Here is a 6,830-nt window from a genome sequence, read left to right as displayed (position 1 = left end):
CTTGGGTAGTGGATCAGTATTTGGCCTTGGTATGCAAATGGACTTTGGGAGCCATTTGCTCTCTTAGCCTAGACACACAACAGAGCTCCTAGGCCCTGCTTGCTCCAAATGATATTAAGACTTTGATGACTCCCCTGGAAGGCCCCACCTTCCCTGGGGAGGAAGAAATGGGATGGGATAGGAGGTTGGGAGGCAGGGAAGGAGGGGGAGGGTGAGGGAACTGGGATTGATAAGTAAAACAAGCTTGTTTCAAATTTAAATTTTAAAAAGGGGGAAAAGAAGAAATATAGCACTCTACCTTTTTGAACTGAACAAAGAACACTTGATGACTCCTTCCTTTTTGTTCATATTATTTACAAGAGTGAAGGTAAGTGGAAAAGCTGCTCCACCATATGCCACGGACAGTAGCAGAAAGTAGCCTTGGTTTTCATGAGTTCCTTACCTTCCTTCTTGATCTTCCCAGTGAACATGACAAGCTTGTCTTGGAGAATATAATCTTTGAGGATACACTCAGAGATCAAGAGGAAGATCATCTCCTTCCTGCCTTGGCCATCAGTGACAGGCATATTGACTCAAGCTTTATCCAAACCCTTCAGCTCTGCCACGGGTGTGTTTGCTCTAATTATGTCAAGATTTGTCACACCAAAGATCTCACTAGGATTGTACACACCATGCTTCTCAAAGCCTTTTGTTGTGATGATACATGGTGGCATTAACTTATTTGGCAATGATGTAGAGCATAGCATCAGGGCAATGCTGGTCATAGACTGTCTTCAAGGTGGGCAGAATGGTAGCAAGTTGGTATGAAACAGACTATCTAAAGTCATTCCTGGCCTCTTGGGGACTCCATCCAGGATCAGCAGCACATCAAATTTTTTGGCAGTCTGGCAGCTGCAAGGTAGCCTTTCACAATTGCTCTCGTCTGGCTATAACTAAGACATGCAGCAACACCAGGCAAATGAGAGATTTATAGAGCATCAGGCGGCTCTCTACCGAGCTGTTCTTCAGAAGGAGCCAATGAGGTTGTCCAGTAACCCAGAAGCTCTTAGCATGGTTAGTTTAGCATTGTTTGGGCCAAAGTGCTGAAACTGTGGTGGAGAGCAGCAGTGGCAAGTAGAGCAAAGTAAAAGCACACAGCATTGTTGGGGTTTGCCTGACCAGGACCTAGAAGTACAGGAGGTAACAACCGACAAGTAACTCCAATGTCTTCCATTCTATGCCAGGGCTTCCCATTTATAATTCCAGCCTAATCTGGTTCATAAAGGATTTTGCTGACCAAGTTGGGTATTCATATTACCATTAGATGTGAGCTCTGGGTTCAGCTGAAGAACTGTGTCAGCCTAAGCCTGAATATGCACTCATATGCTGCATGTCCATAATACAATTGCCTCCATTGGCTCATTTATTTGAATATTTGATCCTTTTTCTCAAGTTGGTGGAACTGTTGGGGAAGTATAAGGACTCTTTGGAGTCCAGGATATGTATCACATTTGGTAGGTTTGGGCATTCAAAAGAATCTTACCATTCTCAGTTTGATCTTTCTGCCTCTTGTTTAAAGATCAAGACTTGAACTGTCAACTGTTCCAGCAATCATGCTTCTGCTCCTCTGTGTGTTTGTTTGTTTGTGTGTGTGTGTGTGTGTGTGTGTGTGTGTGTGATTACTGGATAATTCTCTTTGACAGTCAGCCAGAAATATTTACAAAAAAATTCAGATAAAATAATAGACACATACTAACTTGGGATTATTTCATATAATTGAATAAATAAATATTTATTTGAACATAAATTGAACATAAATAAAAGCAATGGCATCAAACCCTAGTATACCTATCCAACCAAACAATTATTTGACAAATAAATAAGAGTACCTCAATAAATGTCGAAGAGGACAACAAGAACAAAACCTTGACTGAAAAGTAAGTTTAGGAGCTAGTGATAAATGTTAAGCATATGATTAAAGTACTTAAAATCTGTCTCTAGAGCTAAAAAGGACAGCTTAAGGAATTCTTAAGTAAATAGAGGTTTTCGTGAACAAACAATGTCTTAGTCAGAGCTACAAAAATGGTAAAAGTAATCTCTGCAAATTTGACAGATGAGATTGAGTAAAACAAATGATAGCTATTAGCTTGCAATGAAACAAGAGAAAACAAAGTATCTGGACACCTGCACCTTTCCCTACCAAGAAATAAACAATCTTAATCTGCAAATCCATTTGCACTTTGGTATACTGAAATTAGCAAGTGCAAAGAAATTACAAATTTTGATGAATCTTCCACAGAGACTTTCCAACTTAATAAATATACCTTAAACTATCATTATGCATCATGTGATTGTTTTAAACTGATGTACCATGCAAAGACTATTCTGGACTTCCAAAAATCATAACTTCCACACCAGCAAAGTAACTGAAATGAAAAGGAGAGAATGTAATTCAAATGAAATAGGGAAAATAGAAGTTGCACTAAAAGTATATAATTTCCAATGAACTTTGTTAAACATTGGCTAAACAGATAGTAAAAGTTAAAAAAGACAGGTGTTTAGTGGAAATAACAATATCAAAAATTTTATCACAAGCAAAATAAAATATTGATCATCTTTTTGGTAAATCAACTAAAGCTTTGTTAACTATTATTTTGTTTTCTTTACCTGACAAGAGTTATAGCATAATGGTGAGGTTTTCTTTATATTTTCCTTTTGTAACTCCTCTTCCAGTCTTCTTTTTACCATTTTCTAGACCAAAAAAATCATGTAATTATTTGCCAATTTTTAAAATTAGGTTTTATTTTAATGATATTTTATTGAACTTTAAAAAGAAACATTTTTCTTAATTCTTTCAGAATTTCATATAATGTATTTTTATGTTATTAGCCCCACTTGTAAGTGCTACAACTCTGAGGGGAAAAGTATCCTGGCAGTCCTGAGCCAAGGAATGCCACAAAGTCATACCACAGAAGGAAGCTCACATGAGTGGTTCACTAGGAAAGACACAAGAGGGTGTCTGTCCCTTCTCTGGAGTGAAGCAGCAAAGAATTAAGCAGGAGGAAGGGTTGATATAACTTTTTTTGTGACCAGAGCTCTCCAGGGTGGCCAGGGATTGGTGGAACTTTGTGACCTGATCGTGAATGTTTTTTGTTTGTTTGTTTGTTTGTTTGTTTGTTTTACCACTGTAGGGTGGATCTTGACTTACTGCATCTTGAGGGGTTGGTAATGGCACTTAAGGACTTTAGAGTGGTTTTGTGGGTTGGGGGGAGGCCTAGCCACTGGTGATCTCCTTAGGGACTACATTCCCTCCTTTATGTATACTATTGATTTGAAAAAGTAAATAAGGGGTCAGGGAAGTGGAGGCAATTAACATTTGACTACTTCCTATTAAATGGGAGCATCAAAGTGTTTGGGTAAAACTTGATCTTCACTGTCAGGGTATAACCAATATTTCCAGTCCTCTGGCTCATTACCTAGGAAGCAGTAATCCTTAATCCCAACAGATTAAGATTTTTTTTTTAAAGAAATCTTTGAATGGAGTTTTGAAGAAATACAGATAAATTTATAAGGTAGGGTGGTACTAGTAGGATTAAGAAAAAAAGAATGGTTAAAGAAGGGCACTATGAAATTCCATATTGGACTGTCAATGATCTACTGGCCAGAGGAATCCAGATATTTCTTATATTTTTGAACTACATATGGAGTTATTCTCTTTTACTACACCTGACTGGTTGACATAAAAGCAACATCTCTCCCTAAGCAAGAGACCAAGACCTCTACTGTCTGCTGTAACTCTGTTACTTGTTGATTTTGTAAGACTAATGGGGCAAGAGATTCTGTTTGGCTCTGGAGAGTAAGGATGGTCAGAGTCACCCTTTGAATATCCTGGATTACTGATGACATAGGAAAGTAGGTATTCCTACTGCTGCCTACTCAGGATTACTAGAAGAGTAGGACGCAGGCAATTCATTTGTCATGTCATGCCACTATAAACTCTGTGATAGGAACAAACAAGGATTCTTCATGGAGGAAGGAGTTTGGGGATGGTGTACCAGCTCTTGTTTTAGGGGAAAAAAAAGAATGCCAGGACACAAGTCCCAGACTACCCAGCATATAGGAAGCAACAAACTTGAGTGGCACAGAGACCTGACACATTGTGAATGCTTGGACATAGGTGTTGGGTGGTAGTCCCCAGGATCAAGTTATTAGTGCAGTCTGCAGTATTCAGAGGGCCTACAAAATGTGTTTCTGAGGATATACAGCAGTCTGTAATAATGGAGAGAGAGATATGGGAGAGATAAAGGGTGATGTTGATATTTGGCTCACAGCAACAAATAAAGGGTAAGGTGAGAGAATCTGATAAGCCAATGGGAAAGTCCAGAAGGGACAAACAGACAACATTTTCCAAACAGGCAAGCCAAAGTGTTATTTAGTAGCAATTAAAACAGCTCAGATTTGTTCTGTGGTATTTGAAGGACAACATCGGTAACTTCTTCAAGTTTCTGACCATTTTTTTTTTTACAATGATGTTTCTTTTGGTTATAAAGAAATCAGGCATAGGGTATAAGGTCCAGTGAAAGAGATAAGAATAAGGGAGTAAGAGGGCATTGGATTTTCCTTCAGCAACTTGATAGACCTCTAAGTAGGAGTTTAGAGACAAGAAAGAATCCTAGGAGGTCATGAAGAAGCTATGAGAATTATAGGATGGAGGTGAGGGACTGGGAGGGACATGGACTGAAGGAAGCTACAGGATTCAACATGCAGCTTCTTGGGTGGAGAGTAGGAAGGGTTTTAACAGAGGAAGAGGAGTAGGTGTCTTAATAACTAGAGAGTTACACCCATGCTAATGTCACAGAGGGCATAGCAGGGGGCAGAAGCCAAAGACTGGACACATACCAAGTGTGTGAGGAGAAATGGATGGACAGAACAGTTGAAGGAAATAAGTAGCTGAAGAGGTAGACTCTAGAATTTGCAACCAAATGTGATGGGTAGAGAATGAGTCAGTTTGGAAATTGAATGGTGAGCGTAACTGAAAGGGATGTGTAATATGCTTTACAAATGTTATTGGAAAAGAGAGAACTAATGAAGTAGATACTGTCTTGAGATCCTTATATGTTAGAATGTGGGACAAGGGAGTAATAGGTAGCCCAAAGGTAAGGAAGGTTAGCTTTGATCCATCTATATGAAGGATAGCTGCAGTCAGAAGTACATTCTTATATATGAATGCATGGAGGTGTAGCTTTAGTACCTTATTAAATATACATTGTTTTAAAACCCTATCCTTCATAAACTGAATCCAGTGGCCAGAAAGCCCAGAGATAAATTCTGAGTTCTGGCCTTCAAAAGAAGCCATAGCAAGCAGTGTTAGCAGTGATAGCTGTCAGCTGGAAAGTGAAGTGAAAGCCAAAAACAAAAGCAATTAACACAAAACACAGAAAGCTCACACACTCAAGGAAGACCAGTCAGAAAACAACAAACAACAATAAAAGAAACCTGCCTTGGCCACCATAATTCATGCATTCCACTAAGCCTGACCCCTTTTCATCTCAGCTCCCATGTTTACAATGAAATTTGCAGACATGCCAGAAAACATAGACCCAACTGCATACAAAAAGGAGATGCACAAATCTTACCAAATAACCAGAATCAGGCAGTTGGGCTACATCTCACCCTTTTCTCTGAACGGAAGGAAAAGTGTTTTGTATTGGGATGACATAAGAATGTTTGAATATAGAGTGGTTGTTGGTGTCCTACACCCATGGATCCACTTGGAAGGCTAATTATGGATACGGTGTATCAGATTGCATGGTTTTGAAGAGAATGAGGATTGCAAAGGCTGGAGAGTCTGGGGCCAAGCAGATAGAGGCTCCTACTTAAGATAGGAAATCCCTTCCCAGCAAAGAGACAAACAGGTGGATAACACTAAGAAGGAATGGGTAATAGCTAAGTGGTGCAATTTGATGAATCTGGTAAGGCTGTCCTGTTTCTCTGACAATAGAGAACCAAAAAAGGAGGAGGTGGGTCCCCAACACTCCATCAGGATTGAAAAGGTAGACTCAATGTCCAGATGGAAGGAGATGGTTCAGCTTGATACTGTGATGACAAACCAAGGTACCATACTAGGAGATAATCAGGCCAAGGGAGCCCATGCTCCCACCATCATCCATGGCCAGACCTATGAAATCAATTAGAGGGTTATCTGTACCTGATATGCTCAGGCCATGAGGGATGTTAGGTTAATCAATACCCCACTGACCTTCTTGATGGTGATGACTGAGGTGGTTTATGAGGACTCAGGAAGACAGGGACCCAATGAATCTCCTGACAGCATATAAAACAGAGACAAAGAGCTTCCTTTGGAAGGCAATGGAGCCCAGATACTACTATCGCTGGCTGAAAGGCCTTAGGCAGCATTAGGTACTTCATTTTCTGTCTTGTTAGCTCTCCCATGGTACACTTTGAAGGTCTGTGGAGTCAGGGGTCCTTTCTGTAAACATTTAAGTTTGGCCCTAATATCAGGAAAAATCCATGAGATTGGTATATTGTTGGGGGGGGAGAGGCTTTTCAAAAGTAGTCTAGGAATTGTGATGGGTTTTCATGATTTTCCTGTATGACCTCTTGGAATTTTTTTCATAGTTTACTCCTTTAAAGGTGGAGTTATAAACTGTCCTAGCAAGGATGACCACTTGGGTATTATAACTACATTCAGAGTCCTGGTTGCGGACTACTTCAACCCAGAGTGGATGGGTAACATATGTTTGATGGTATCTATCTGCATGTGAATGGGTTCCTGGGACCCAGACTTTCCTGGGATCCTCAGGAATACTATTAATATTGAGAATCATATA

The 6,830-nt window shown here is 39.8% G+C and overlaps 1 pseudogene; it reads right to left on the bottom strand.

Moving 5' to 3' along the window:
- Positions 1–294: 294 nt before the first annotated feature.
- On the bottom strand, positions 295–2,727 carry LOC127225837 (malate dehydrogenase, mitochondrial-like; annotated as a pseudogene).
- Between the last annotated feature and the right edge of the window lie 4,103 nt (positions 2,728–6,830).

The sequence above is a fragment of the Phodopus roborovskii genome, unplaced genomic scaffold (genome assembly GCF_943737965.1).
Source record: "Phodopus roborovskii unplaced genomic scaffold, PHOROB, whole genome shotgun sequence".
NCBI lineage: Eukaryota > Metazoa > Chordata > Mammalia > Rodentia > Cricetidae > Phodopus > Phodopus roborovskii.
This window is presented reverse-complemented; position numbering and strand designations above follow the sequence as displayed.